General features: G+C 40.9%; 1 protein-coding gene across 3 annotated transcripts in view; it reads left to right on the top strand.

Annotated features, from left to right (window-relative positions):
• The window catches only part of GEFmeso (Guanine nucleotide exchange factor in mesoderm), a 152,740-nt gene that overhangs the window by 57,427 nt on the left and 81,351 nt on the right, over positions 1–13,962 (top strand). The window contains exon 1 of one of the 3 annotated variants that reach the window (XM_087354028.1): positions 13,899–13,959. The exons of the other annotated variants lie outside the window; for them this stretch is intronic. The gene's annotated coding sequence lies outside the window, so the exon portion shown is untranslated. Of the gene's footprint in view, positions 1–13,898; positions 13,960–13,962 lie in introns of those variants that run through there. 3 annotated transcript variants of the gene reach the window in all.

The following is a 13,962-nucleotide window of genomic DNA, read 5'->3' as shown; positions in this document are numbered from 1 at the left end:
TTCAAGGCATCGTTAAATAAATAAAAATAAGTAGTGGTTGTCGGATATCAAACGCTTGTGTATCAGCCTCAACTTTCTTATACCTTTCCGGAAAACATGACTGAATTTGTGGTCTGAGGTTCTTAGGGCGGCAAAGATGTCGATGTTGGTCCTCTGGTATAGATATGGGAAAACTACTTGGCGCAAGAGCGACCCTTACGATCAGCTCGTAGCGGTCGCGGCGAAAATCTTGACCGTGACATTTTGAAAACATTCGTCTCTTGATCTAGTTCTGGACAGTAGTTCAAGTCGTGTAGTCAAGTCCATAGCGTGAATTACGTGGACGTTCTGTTTGTGTTTTAAGAATTTGTTTCATTGACAAGGAGTATTATATTTTATTTAATTAGTTCACTTATTGAGGTCAGATGTATTTTGAATGACTGCTTGCACAGCTGGCTGTTTTCTAGAATTTTGACGTCACACACACACGCCCAGTTGTTTGCCCATATCTGTAACACCATGGGTATGTACGAAGATCCCTGAGAAATATAACTGCCTCCATCTTCAGGGCTTAAATACATATTGATACTGAATTTTTTCTCCAAAACGTTGATATCTACCGTCAAATCAACAAGCCAGAAGTTTTTGTTCTGAGGTATTCTGCTTTTCATACGGCATTTATTTTGTCTGGATCTTTCTGATAAAGGCCAACAACCATCGACACGAATTAATTTGTTGAAGACAAGTTTGAAGGTTTGAGGCATTGACACTTCTTCCTGGTTTACTGAAAAACATGCAGGCGTCTACAGGACCTTTTTCAGTTGTCTTAATGCGATTTTCATGCACTTGATATTGCCCTTGCGTTCAGTACGTGAGTACAGTCTTGAAATCGCTTGCGCAGGCGAGCGACGTGGAGGGGGAAGGTATAACCGTGGCGACTGAGCTATGAGCGTCTGGCGCATGCGTGCTATGTGACGTTGTTACCCCCACATCCCAGGCCTGTTTCAACATTCGTTGCATGTACTGTACCACGCAAGTGTCTCATGAGTTTGCTTTGCTATTTATATACGTCTTGTAGCAGCGCAGGAAGTAGCCGGTTACGATACACATTCACATACACATCTGGAGTTAGTTACTTCCTGGATCTGCTTTGGCCCTTCAACATATTATTGAATCGGTTGAAACGATGGAATAACATATAATTATCTTTGTGCGTTTTCGTCAGTGTGAAAGTCTAACATGAAAGTGGAGATAAAAAGTACAAACACTTCCAGAAAAAGATTCAGTTCCTGCTGTTTTTCTGTTACCAGAAAAAAGTTGCAGATTTTCAGTAATGTGTTTTGGGTTCTGTTCGTGATAAAGATGTTGAATTTGTCAGGTTCTCACGGTAATGAATACGAAGATGACTTGTCTTCTGAGTTGTTGTGCAGTGTAGTCTACTCAAAAGTCCATACGGTGTTACTACCCAGAAGACAAAATATCGGTACCTTCACCGCTGTGAGAACTTCAAATCTCATACATCATACAGTCATTGCCCTCAGCTCATCAAAGGACATTAAATATTAGTATCAGTATTTATATAAGTATGTGGGTCTTATACTGACTGAATGTAATTAAACAATACTCAGTGCTTACATCACTCTTACCCACATCCTCACAGCTGGCATATGTTTCTGCAATGTCAGTAAACCACCACATGGCCGTCTGTCCATCTACAGCCTCCCGCTCCGTTGCAACAAAGTTGAGAAAACCTCTTTAAATTGGAAGACCTTATCTGTAATAGTCTCTCCAGACCCGATTATGAGTCATGGGAACGGAAGTCAAAATGTGGCTTGTATGAAGAATCGTGACTGTTGGATTTTTTTCTTCCGAGTTTAAATTGTTTTGGTATACGTGATGGGCATTATGAAGATGTTCCGTAATGTACAGAATGGCATGGGGATGTCACACAAGATTGCATTAAAACATTTTGTCTCATGTAAGTTCAGAAAGAAAGAAAATAGGAAGAATTAATAAACAAGCAAATAAAAAAAAATTAGGAACAAAAATGGGAAACAGTAAATGACAGAAAGAAGGGACAAAGAAAAAAAAAACAAGTTGTAAAGTAATTACGGTAGAAAGAAAATAAGAATGAGAATATGAAATAAGAACGACCCATTGTTCGTAGGTCACCTTTTCGTTTTCCATCTTCAGTCATGGAGCTCCAAATAGTTCTTTTTCCTGCTGTACCAGTAACTTAATATTTGTGAATTTCAATTCTAGAATGAGCATTCGCAATTCTGTAAAATGCAACAAACGCGCGCACACACGCAAAAAAAACATACACACACCAGACACACGATATACTTGTTTTCGTTGGGTTTTCAAACCACAACCCCACAAGATCTGTGTTCTATCCGCTGTTGCAGTGGCATAATAGCCTTACCTCCATCATTAATGGCCATGTGGTGTGGTTTCAGACACACGGTTAAAAGCAGGAGTGGAGTATGTCTCTGTGATGATGACAGCTTGCATGCTAATGCAGTAATTAATCACTCATCTGCTTCGCGAACGTTTTGTAACGCACCTCCCACTTAATACCACTGTGTTTTGCATTGACCAAGGTTAAATAAGCATTAGAGAAGAATTTTTATGTATGATTTGTTACTAACTGAATGCATTGTTTTTATTGTGTAGATTTCTTCTGGTCAAGATACCTACTCTTTCACAAAGGTCGAAACTTTATTACCGTTCAGAAACCCCCTCATGATTATTCAGAACTAGATCAACTTTAGGTCTTTGTAAATTGTTTCGTCTAAGATCCATTTTTTATTATCCTTACACCGAAATTTCTTTCTTGATATAGTATTTTAAAATGAAAGTTATTTTTCCATGTTTATTTCCCCAATACCTCAGTTGCCGTATCGTATCCAAGTATTTTAGTTCGCAAATTGCGAAGCTCTCATCTTGAATTTCCCTCCATTGTGTAATGTCCTCGTTCGTAACTCCAATCGATCTATTTATTGTTTACTGACTACAAAGAAGATGCAATTGCGCTGGTTGTTTGTAGCTGTCCGTTCGCGTGGATTCAACCATGTTATTTATAAGCTAATCGTACCGTTATCTTAATTATAATGTATAAAATTATTCCTATAATTAAATATATTTTCGGTAGTTGAACCCCAAGATTCAACTCCGCTGAAACGGAAGTCCGCGACTAAATGGTCTGTGATCCCAAGGCAGGTCCATCCCTACATTGCATCCTCAAAACGTATTTCTCTTGAGTTTCTCCTCAGAGTTTTCTTCGCTTCTCTTTCTCGATCTCCAAAGTGGTCACATTCCAAGCGGTTTTATCACCAAAATTCTTTAGGCGTTTCTTTTATACACCACGCGGCCTTTTCTGACCAATCATAATCAAACTCATTGATTTCACTTCCATAACAACAGACTACTGCCATGTTTAAATCACAAGTTATTGAATAATTAATTGTGATGTATATGAAAGGAAGCTGTTTACAGATTACGAAAGTGTGTGCGTGCTTGCATTTGTGTAGAACGGTTTATCATTGGTGCGGAGAACTGTTTTATAAGATTATAATAATAATCCGTGGCGTAACAGCCCTATGAGAGCCAAAGCCGACTAGTATTACCAAATCACAGCCCTTGTATTGTAAATCCGTCCTTTTGACAACACAAATATTACAAGGAAAACAATGCTCGTTTGAAGAAATAGGGAGGAAGGCAGTGGTATCCACTTCCGTCACGTGCTTAGAGCTCATGTGGGTGAGTGAAGGGTTGTATTATGGCGAGATAAAGGCGGAGATAGGCCGGACACAGGGAGATTATGCCAGCTGTGTGACATAACAAAAACTCACGTCTTTATACCGCGCTGTTCCCTCATTTCTCCATCCTTTATAAAAATAAAATAAAAATGCTAAAGGGAGGTCTTCGTAGCGGCTTTTAACGTCCTTCGTGCGAGAAACTGGTGGTGCCACTTCCTTCATTCGTAATCTTGCACCAACAATGACAGGGAATAGCCAAGATGGCTGTCTTCTGGGTTGTAGCACCATGTAGTCTGGTATAATTTTACCGACTTTTCATACACACTTGATCGCCCCACGACCGTTTCATTCCAAACCATTTTCATTTAATTATTCAATCCTGTAGTCAGCTACTGACAACGTCGCTAAGCAAAACACAATTAAAATTTAATACCTAAGTCTGCTACTGGTCATGATCCTGAGACCCATCTAAATTTTATCTCCTATTTCCTCGTGTTCCGAGAGATTTCTTTACTAAAATTCTGTGAGAATTCTTTTCCTGTCCCAATCTAGCCACATGTTCGGCTCCTCGTTCTCGCCACGATATGAGTATCGTCCTCACACGTGTTTCATCGCCAGTTTAGTTTGCAATTTTGTATTAAAATTATACACCGAATACTGACGAACTAATTTAATTTTGGTGCGTATCTTTCCAATATGACAGCCTAACTTCAGTGAACTCCGTTTGCTAATGTGAAATACATTGTGGACCATGTCTATCAGTACACCGCTTTGGAAACCTTGAACTAGAAGCCTGATAATTGTATGAAGACGCCTTAAGTGATAAGCGTAATTGTTTTTTTGTTTGAACTGAATACTAAGAATGTACTAAATAAAATTTCCAGTTTTTCGAGTCATTCCACGGACGCGTGGTGTATTGTTAAGAAAGAAATAGCTGCCTCACGTTTTTATATGTCTACTCTGTCAGACAAGAGTTTCGGTGGTTAACGAGAATTGTTACAACAGATCTACATCCAGAACAAAAACGTACGAGGTTTATGGACAAAAAAATTGTCGTTTCTTTAATATCCACCCAGAGTTACTCTGCAGCTTAGGTCACGTTGGTCACTCTACTTCATATTTCTGGCGAGGTCTTTGGAATGTAAAACTAACTTCTAGTAACAGAACCCGAATGTTCAACACCTTCAATTCCTGCTGGACCTATGAAAACGTGTATTATATCGCAGAAGGATTTAGTTGTAACACTTTTTACGTAGAGATAAACGTAACAGTAGTTATCGTTTCGTATATGGGAGTTCTAGAATCGATTCCCGGCCCAGATATCGATACTCCTCATTGAGGTTGTTCGATTTTTTGTAAGTCTGTTAAAAAAATGTTCATCGTCCTACAATTTCGACACTAATACATGTAGTCGATGAAAGCGTCGTTAATAAAATAATGAACTAACTCCGTGGAGGTAATTCGCTTTTTGAGAAGCTGACAAGTCATTCAGTTTATTAAGAAAGTCTGTCTGCCTTTCATTACGATGTTCACAGGACCCTGGGAGGATAATGTCAGGCGGGATCTATAGGAGTTGAAGGCGATTGGATTTTGCTGGGCTAGGACAGGGATCGGTGGAGGGCTTTGGTTAGTTCGGTGATAGACCTTCGGGTTCCCTAAACCATCTAGTTAGTTCACAGGACCCTGAGCGATTATAAACCAGAAATAATCTTAAGAAACGGCGACATTAAAGCGTAAAGAAAGGTGTAAGAAGAAACGCGTTCAAAGTGCTGTTTCCTGAGTTCTACCTATATGCGGATATGGAACAAGCATCTTCAAATAATTTTGATGGATATTTATAACTGATGTAGCCAGAGATGAAAGTAAACACATGAAGGAATTCTACTCGATGTTTATATCTCAGATGTGTGTTATAGGGGAATCTTATCACAGACAGCACGCCAGCGCCAGCCTATGCTCTGCAGAAGCTTTGGGGGGAAAACAGAGGAAAAAAGAAACCCAAGCAAATGTATGTTAGGGAGAGAAGAAGTTTGGGCTGTGGTGCCCTTGGGGGGGGGGGGGGTTATAAACTATGAAGCACGTGGACTTGAAGCTCGTGGCGAGTTCAAACAGAACATTCCTCAAAAACATCCAAGAGCAAGAAGTCCCTTGGGCTGTAACTTAATCAGGTTTAAGTTAGTTATAATAACACCAAACCCGTGTTACATTTAATAAAATAAACTAAATTCTTTATTAACGTTGCGTGTTAACGATTTGAGTTAACGTTTATTCTTTGTTTTGTGTGAAGGTCCCGTCTGTCCGGATGTAGGCAGCAAACAGTTTTGAAATGTCGGTTAACTTCTACCAAACTGAACAGTGCAACATCCCGGAAGACAGTCATCTTCGTACTCGGCGCCTTGAGAACGAGAATTTGCCCTATTCTTGTTTGTATCGGCGAATTTTCCAACTATCCCTTTCGAGCGTACAGACTGTTGTATTGTCACACGGAGGTTCCGAATTGAGACGATGAGTTATGTCGTATACAATAGTAGAGAAGGGGTTTATGAAAGGAAATTAACTGGGACGAAGGTCGGGAAGGTGTAGAGACGCAAATTTATTACTGTACAGACTTACCCGAGCGTGAACCGCCAAGTGACTGTCTCATCCGATAGCGGATTTATTTCTGGTTCATGGCCATACTAATTATAACGTAATGTAATAATACAGGTAATGGATACTTACATTAACATGTAGCCTTTGTATTATGTTAATAGTTGTGATGTGATACGAGATATATCGATCACTGATTGAAGTCATTTTAAAGATGAGAACCACAAGATTTATTATATCCGTAAGAAACTGCCTCTTGGACATACTCATTCTGTCTCTATTTGAGATTGGTTATATTGCTGCCCTTTCCCTTCAGGCTGTATGACTAATAATTTGTACATGATTCTCATATAGCACATGTGTTTGGCTCATTCCGTATTTTTTGTTCATCGTAATAATATTCGGTGAATATTGCACATTTTTTTTCCTTGAGACTAAGAAACCAGTACACAACAAATGTGATTGCTGATAGGCTCAAGAAAGGGAAGTAGGTTTAGGACAGTTTAGTACTGATACGTTACTGCAAGCCTTCCTGTGAACAGCATTATTTGGCTGATCAGAAGTACTTGATGCACGCATGCCAGTGCTATTTACAATGCAAATTGTCGGCACTCGGCTTCTTTCTCAAGAGCTTGCCTCATAACACGGCAACCAGTGGACCGCGACAACGTGCCATTCAGTGGAGTCCGTGAAGTGGAAATCGTTTTGAAAGACACTGCCAGTCAGGGAGGTCAACAGTCGGATCTGACTGATGGTTTCCCGATCACATTGTGAGCACTCGAAATTGGTATCTGCCTTCTTCACTTATTTGGTGTCCTCGATTAAGTTATGACCGTCTGCAAAACTCTCACATGTCACTTGACGCGATGTTTACAAAGAACTTCGTTATTAAGTGAGATTTGAGGTTCTCATGGTGGCAAGTATGAAGATGGCTGTCTTCTAGGTTGTTGCGCCGTGTAGTCTAGTGGACGTTACTGACGTTTCACAGGTACCTGCTGCCTCCACCATCAGGATGATCACCCTGATAATGGTGGCACCAAGCTTATATTCCGGCTCAACTTAACGTTGGCCACTTGACATCACGATTCTGCTAATTTCATATAATATCTACGACGTTGTCGCAAGCATTCCACGTGAAGCATTTTTAAAAAGTAAAAACCTGTCTTACGTCATATAATCTTCATACCTGCCGTAAGAACCTGAAATCTTCATCAGTCTGAAAACTCGCCTTATTCGCTTTCGGGTTGATGAAATAAAGGGACAACAATTCCACTCGTAACTCGCATGGATTGTGCTGTCGTTACTGTACTGTTTAACGTGTTCATCCGCATTGAAATCGAAGTTTACGAAACATCTCTGCTGCAGCCTCCAATAGTATCCTAAGCAGAGGTGTCTTCTTCACTCTGCGCCCGCTTTAAACCTCTTCTGAAAGAGCCGCAGGTACGCGCGTCATATCAGTGTGTCCCATGGATTATCATTTTCATGCTTAGGCCGCTTTAACCCTACTACGGAGAAACATCTCCGGAACCCATTGGTTAGGAGGCAGGGTGGACCCCATAGTCGGTCTGGAGTCAGTGGTAAATAAGAAGCCGTGTCGGAATTCGAATACCGGTTGTCCAACCTGTAGCCGACAGACTTTCGGTAGCTACGCTGATTAAGGTAACATCTGAAATCTCATGATGAGAGTCGAATACCAGATGAGTCATCCGCAGAGCAAATCCGTACGTTCAGCTTCGAAGCCCAGCACAATATGGCAAATGTCTGCAGAGATCGGCGATTGTCGGACTACCGTAAAGATGAAAGAGCTCATTCTACTTCTGGAAGGGCGAATAGCTGAGGTTTTGTGTACTTACAATCAACATCTGGAAGAAAACCTGACTTTTTCTTTTCTTTTCGGTCTGCTGTGATAAGCATGTGGAACACATTTCACCACTGTCTGAGTTTGACACCCTGCAGGGTGGTCCGTCAATAACCCTACAGAGACGGCAAACTGCGCTTAAATCTTTATTTATCAAGCGCGAATGCAACGAGCCCACAATAATTCTGAAGTAGTTAGTCGACAGCCGATTTTTTATATCTTTTCCTTTCATACAGAAAGAAAGACATAAAAAAGGAATACGTTTTGTATTTCGATCACTATGTTGTCTTCTGTTTTTGCCTGTGTCTCCTCTTTTTACTTTTGAACCACTCGACCGATTTGCACAAAACATTTAAGTGGTAATAAAATGTGACCTGAGTGGGTTTCGATCATATGACCAACTGTATTCCACCCCAGCATGAAGACACATGAACTGAATTACTTTTTATTGTTGGATTATGAATTTGAAATTGCCTACCAACATTCGTATCACGAGATGAATTTGACTAGACTTGGATCTTTTGCCCCTGCTCACTTCGCTCCCCGACCCCGCCCCCCCCCCGGGGGGGGAGAGGACTGCCATCAGCAATTCACCCCTTTTTCAGTTTTAAGTGCTAATGCATCACAGCATTCTCACACTTCACGTGGTACAGAACACCTGTTAATAAAATCTGTTTCATCAGACACGTTTTCTCCAGCTTTCCCAACAAATAGCCTCCGTTGTCGATGGCGTTCTTTCTCAACATTACAGATATTAGCCACACTTTGAGAATCCCACACCACTGGCACACGGCATGGTAAAGTTTTTTGACCGGTGAGGTTATCATTTGCTCTGGTTCATAGTGGAACACCCACTGAAGAGTTTTTTCACCCCTGCCGCTGTCGTATGTGCAGGTTTCTGGAGAATAACGTTTAAGTACAAGTTTGTATTATTGTGTTTATCCGTGGGAATCGGGAGGTTAACTGTGGGGTGTATTTATTCACATGCTGGTCCACCCTGAAATATGGGAATCTTGACTCTGGTGGTGGAAGTTGTCAAACAATGCAGCGTCATGGGACGTGACCTTACAGTACTCCTCTGGGTTTATCTCTTAGCATGGGCCACTACCGGCCGGAACATCTATCTATCTTAAATGCAACACTGGTGTACAGTACTTAAAGCACCGTTCGCATGGTGCACGTATGGGTCCAAAAGATTCTGATGTCTTAGGTCATTCTTTCTTTATTGCTACTGAGATTCTGTGACGAAATGGTTTTATTGCGGTACGTCTACTGTTGTTTTGTGTGTAAATTTAATTTCCGATCACACCATTTTGAAGTAATTTCTTGAGCTCAGTCAGTATAGTAACTTTCTACGGACTGGGCGACCGGGATTCGATCTCCGATGGGGGCAGAGGATTCTTCCTGTATCCTCTGCATCCAGACCGGTTCTGGGGCCCACCCAGCCTCCTATCCAATGGGTACAGGGGTCCTTTCCCGGGGGTAAAGCACGGCCGTAGCGTAACGCTGACCACTCACCCCCACCTAGTGTCGAGATTTAAGAATGGGTAGGATTTATACAGCATCTCCTCCCAAGCGCCTACGTGGCGCATAGTGGGCCAGATTTATTTTATTTTTTACTTTTTTCCTCTTTCGTGTTTCTTATTTTATGTTTTTCACCCCTGTCTTTTATTATTTTACTCCTTACTCTTTCTCTTTTCCTTTGTTTTTCATGGTTTACTTTTTATTCATTCTTTGCCGTTGTCTATTTTTTTTTCGTTTTCTTCCTCCTTTCAATTCCTTTGCCTTGTGTAACATTGCTTGAGGGGGACCCCCTACCCAAATACGTCTGGTGCCTCATGCCAGACGCCCCTTTGTGGCGCCTCCTCGTATCGTGGCCTGCAAAATAATTAACCTCCGATTGCACAACATACAACCCATGTAGCATGAGGATTGTCCTGTTTACCTTTCGTATCTAGTTTCTTGCTGTTTGTGTCGAACTCGCCTAATTGCCTACCCACGTGAGAATCTGTGACATCTATCGTCATATTGTACGCTATTAGACATGATTAATATCGTACCTTAGTTTGACAAATTATATTCTTAACTTCTGATGTGTTTCCCATTGGAACCATATATTACGCTCATTTGTGCAGACGATGCATGCCATATAACCTTTATGCACGAAGATAATAAGGCAGTATAAACAACGAAGTACCAACAGCCACTACATCAGTAACATTTAAGTTAACATATTCATGCAATATCTTTCAACCCAGCAATCTGTGTTTCAAAAACTGTTAGTATATCTTGGCATGTTTCTCGACCATTGTATATATTTCGTTGTAACATTGAAGTCCGACATACAAACAAACAAACAAACAGGAAGACTCGATCGACCGCGGAGACGTTCTACGCTTCGGTAGTTACAAATCAACCACAAAAACGCCCATGAAGGAGAGAGAGAGAGAATATTTGTGGGGTGCAAAGCCTAGCGGTTCGTTCCTCAAGTTCTGGAGCAAGCTTTTCTGTGGCATTGAACTTCTGCTGTTTGGCAACACCGCTCCATGTAATGCACCTATACCTTTTTAGCAGCGGAATAATAAGAAGAAAAAGGAAGAGATGCTGGTGACTCACTTTGCCCCCAGGGGGCTATCTTAAGAAGGGACCGTGGGGGGAGGCTAGCACCTGTTCGTTTCCCTCCTTTCATCTCGTCACGACCCAGAGCTCTAAGGTAACTTCATCTTCCTTACCATGCCATAAAGGCCTCTTCTTGCAGGCCAACAAGTGTAATTTATTACTTCTCTTACTGTTCGGCAGAACTTACGAGACCTACACTCCTAGGTCATTGGTTCCTTTATTGCAGCGTTCCCAACATTTTGGTGCAAATCCTTATTCTCGGAAGTTCCCGCGGTCCGTATGTCACGAGGTACGTTGTGAATATTCTGTCAACAAGTTAGGAACTGTACACACAGCGTATCGAGTCTCGTGTATTCGCCAGGGAAATTAAACAAGAGCAGTATGAATTTCGATTCTAGTATTATGATCTTCGTAGGTTTTGTGACAGTTTTATGACATCTACTGAAAAAAAAATATTTTGACGGATAGTTACGGCGTAATACTGACCACTCACCTCCATCTTGTTGAGGTTTCGGGTTCTCACGGCAACGAGTATGCAGATTGTCTCCTGGGATGTCGCGACGTATAGTCTGGTGCCCTGATGATGGGGCAGTAAGCACCTCTGAAATATCGCACAACTTTTACCAGACTACACGACGGAACAACCCATAAGGCAGCCATCTTCACATCTCTCTCGTGCCGAGGTAAGGAAAGAATGGAGCAATGCCTCCACTTTCCCATAACAGCATGGTGCTTAATAAGTACCAGGGACAGTTTGACGTTTACGTATGATCGTATTGATACAATTTTCTGCCTTGTGTTAGTTTTATATTTCATTATGTCACTCAGATTCTCGTGTCGCTGTTTACTTCTTTTCAGAATATTTAATATAATTCCGTAATTTTGTTCCAGTGTGCTGCCAAGCAGCCAGTTCCTCCGTGGTTATTCCTAGGACTCACTCTGTTTCAGTTCTTTCCATTCCATTACCTTAAATTGCTTTGTGCCTCGATGGCTTCCAATTACAGCACATTTATGATACAGTTATATGAATTCCTTTATAACGTAGTCAATTTATTTGGAAGTAGGCCGCTCAGTTGGCATTTAAAATGACCACCGAGCAAGCACAAATGGGTGTGTAATCCTGACTTAGGATTATGATTGTACATTTGTACAAATATGTATTGGAGTGAGGATACAGAACAATGCCCACAGCGGAAACTTACAACTTCATCCGTACACTGTCAAGGATGCCGTTAACTAAATAGATGACTTAGGGAACCCAAAGGTTCATCACCGAACTAACCAAAGCTCTCCACCGGTCCCTGTCCTGGGCCAACAAAATCCAGTCTCCTTCAACTCCTATCTCCCATTGATCCCGCCTGACATTATCCTCCCATCTACGTCTAGGTCTCCCCAGCGGTCATCTGCCTTCAGGCTTTTCGACCAATACCCGGTGCACACCTCTTGTCCCATCCATGCGCGCCACATTCCCTGCCCATCGCAATCTTCTTTACTTAATCACCCTGACAATGAAAGATGCCGCTAGCTGAGAGAATTTTTGCAGAAAGAACAGGATGAAAAATATGAGTGCTTAATGCAATGGAATTTTAATGAAATGCTTCAGTTTCCTACAATGAACAGCAAATCTGTTCATATCTTCGTCAAGGTGGATAAAGTAATTTTATCTTGCTTTGTATATACCTATATGCATTTCTTGCTGATTGACAGTGATCTGAAGTAACAGGTGTTCTTGAACATGATTTTGGAGTAATTACTATACATAAACATTTTCCGCAGGCCTGTCTGATTTTATGATAAAAATTTGTTTACTTTATAGACTCGAGCACAAATGGGAGAATAATATTGGAATATTTGTAAAGAGAATGAGTGTAGTTGTGAATTGGTTTGAATTACATGTAACCCTGATACATTCTTGATCTGTTATTCGGAATACAAATGAGAAATGTCTTTGGAATGTTGGTAATCTATTTTCTTTGACTATTATACGGTATAGCGAGAAGACTGAGACGAAAAGTACCGTTAATTTAGTTCTGGTAAACTTTATGAGAAAGGGTGGATTATAATATACACCTAATTAATGGGTATAGCGAGATATAAGACCGTATGAATTATCGATATGTATGTAGACCAGAGGTTCCCAAAATTTTATACCTTGCGCCCCCCTTAAAACATTTCATAAATTTCACCCCCCCCCTTCCAGAACAAGTGCAAACAAACAGATTTTACATAAAATTTAGCTATGCGTATACATTTTTTTATAATTTAGTATATGTTATTCAATGCATTTAATTTAAAAAAACTGTACGCTCTGAATTCTGCAGCACTGCAATACAACTAAACTGCCTCAACCAAGCAAAGGATGTTAAAAATGTTTCTCCACATTTCGTTAAAAAAAGTTTTTCATACAAACAACTCCCCCCCCCCCCCCCAGAAAACCACTCGCGCCCATCCAGGGGTCGCGCCCACACTTTGGGAACCTCTGATGTAGACATGTGTCAAAACATATCGACTGTTGGTTTTATTAATTGCGTTCATGCAACAAGACAAGCCTTAACTATTTCAAACCCGACGCTCATCTCAATAATATTTATAAATTCAATCCCTGCCTCAAGGAAAACACGCTGAAAAAATGAACATGAAAATGATGTCAACGAAAACATTTTCTTGCATTTTTTTTTCAAGATATATGATAATTTACAATTAATTTCTAGTCCTCCCATTTTTTGAAGCCTATAGATTTGACGCTTCGCGTATGCGTAACCTAGGCACTGCAATTCACCATTACTAACGTCACGTGCTTAATGCTGCTTAAGGAGATAATTGCTGTTTATTCTCGGTATCATAACGAAACACACAAGTACACTCTGGGGCATATTGTTCTGGAATTTGTGAGCATGTGGTGGTACATACAGTTACCACGTCTTTAAAGACTCAAATGAAGTGATCCAAACAGAAAAGAAAGGTTTGGTAACATGTTCGGAAACGTCGGCGGAACAGCGTTTGTGACCATGAAGGGTGAGGTGGGGGGGTTACCTGCCGTTGAGAAGCGTGTGCAGTACAACAGGTTTAGTTGCTTACTGAGATGCTGTCTTGTTCAGATCTCTGAGTGAGTTAGTGGTGCACGGATAAGAGGTACCGACGACCTTGCAAAAGGTA

Source organism: Zootermopsis nevadensis, unplaced genomic scaffold (assembly GCF_977971745.1).
Source record: "Zootermopsis nevadensis isolate Lab colony 2312 unplaced genomic scaffold, Znev_1.0 Znev_ptg000022l, whole genome shotgun sequence".
NCBI lineage: Eukaryota > Metazoa > Arthropoda > Insecta > Blattodea > Termopsidae > Zootermopsis > Zootermopsis nevadensis.
This window is presented reverse-complemented; position numbering and strand designations above follow the sequence as displayed.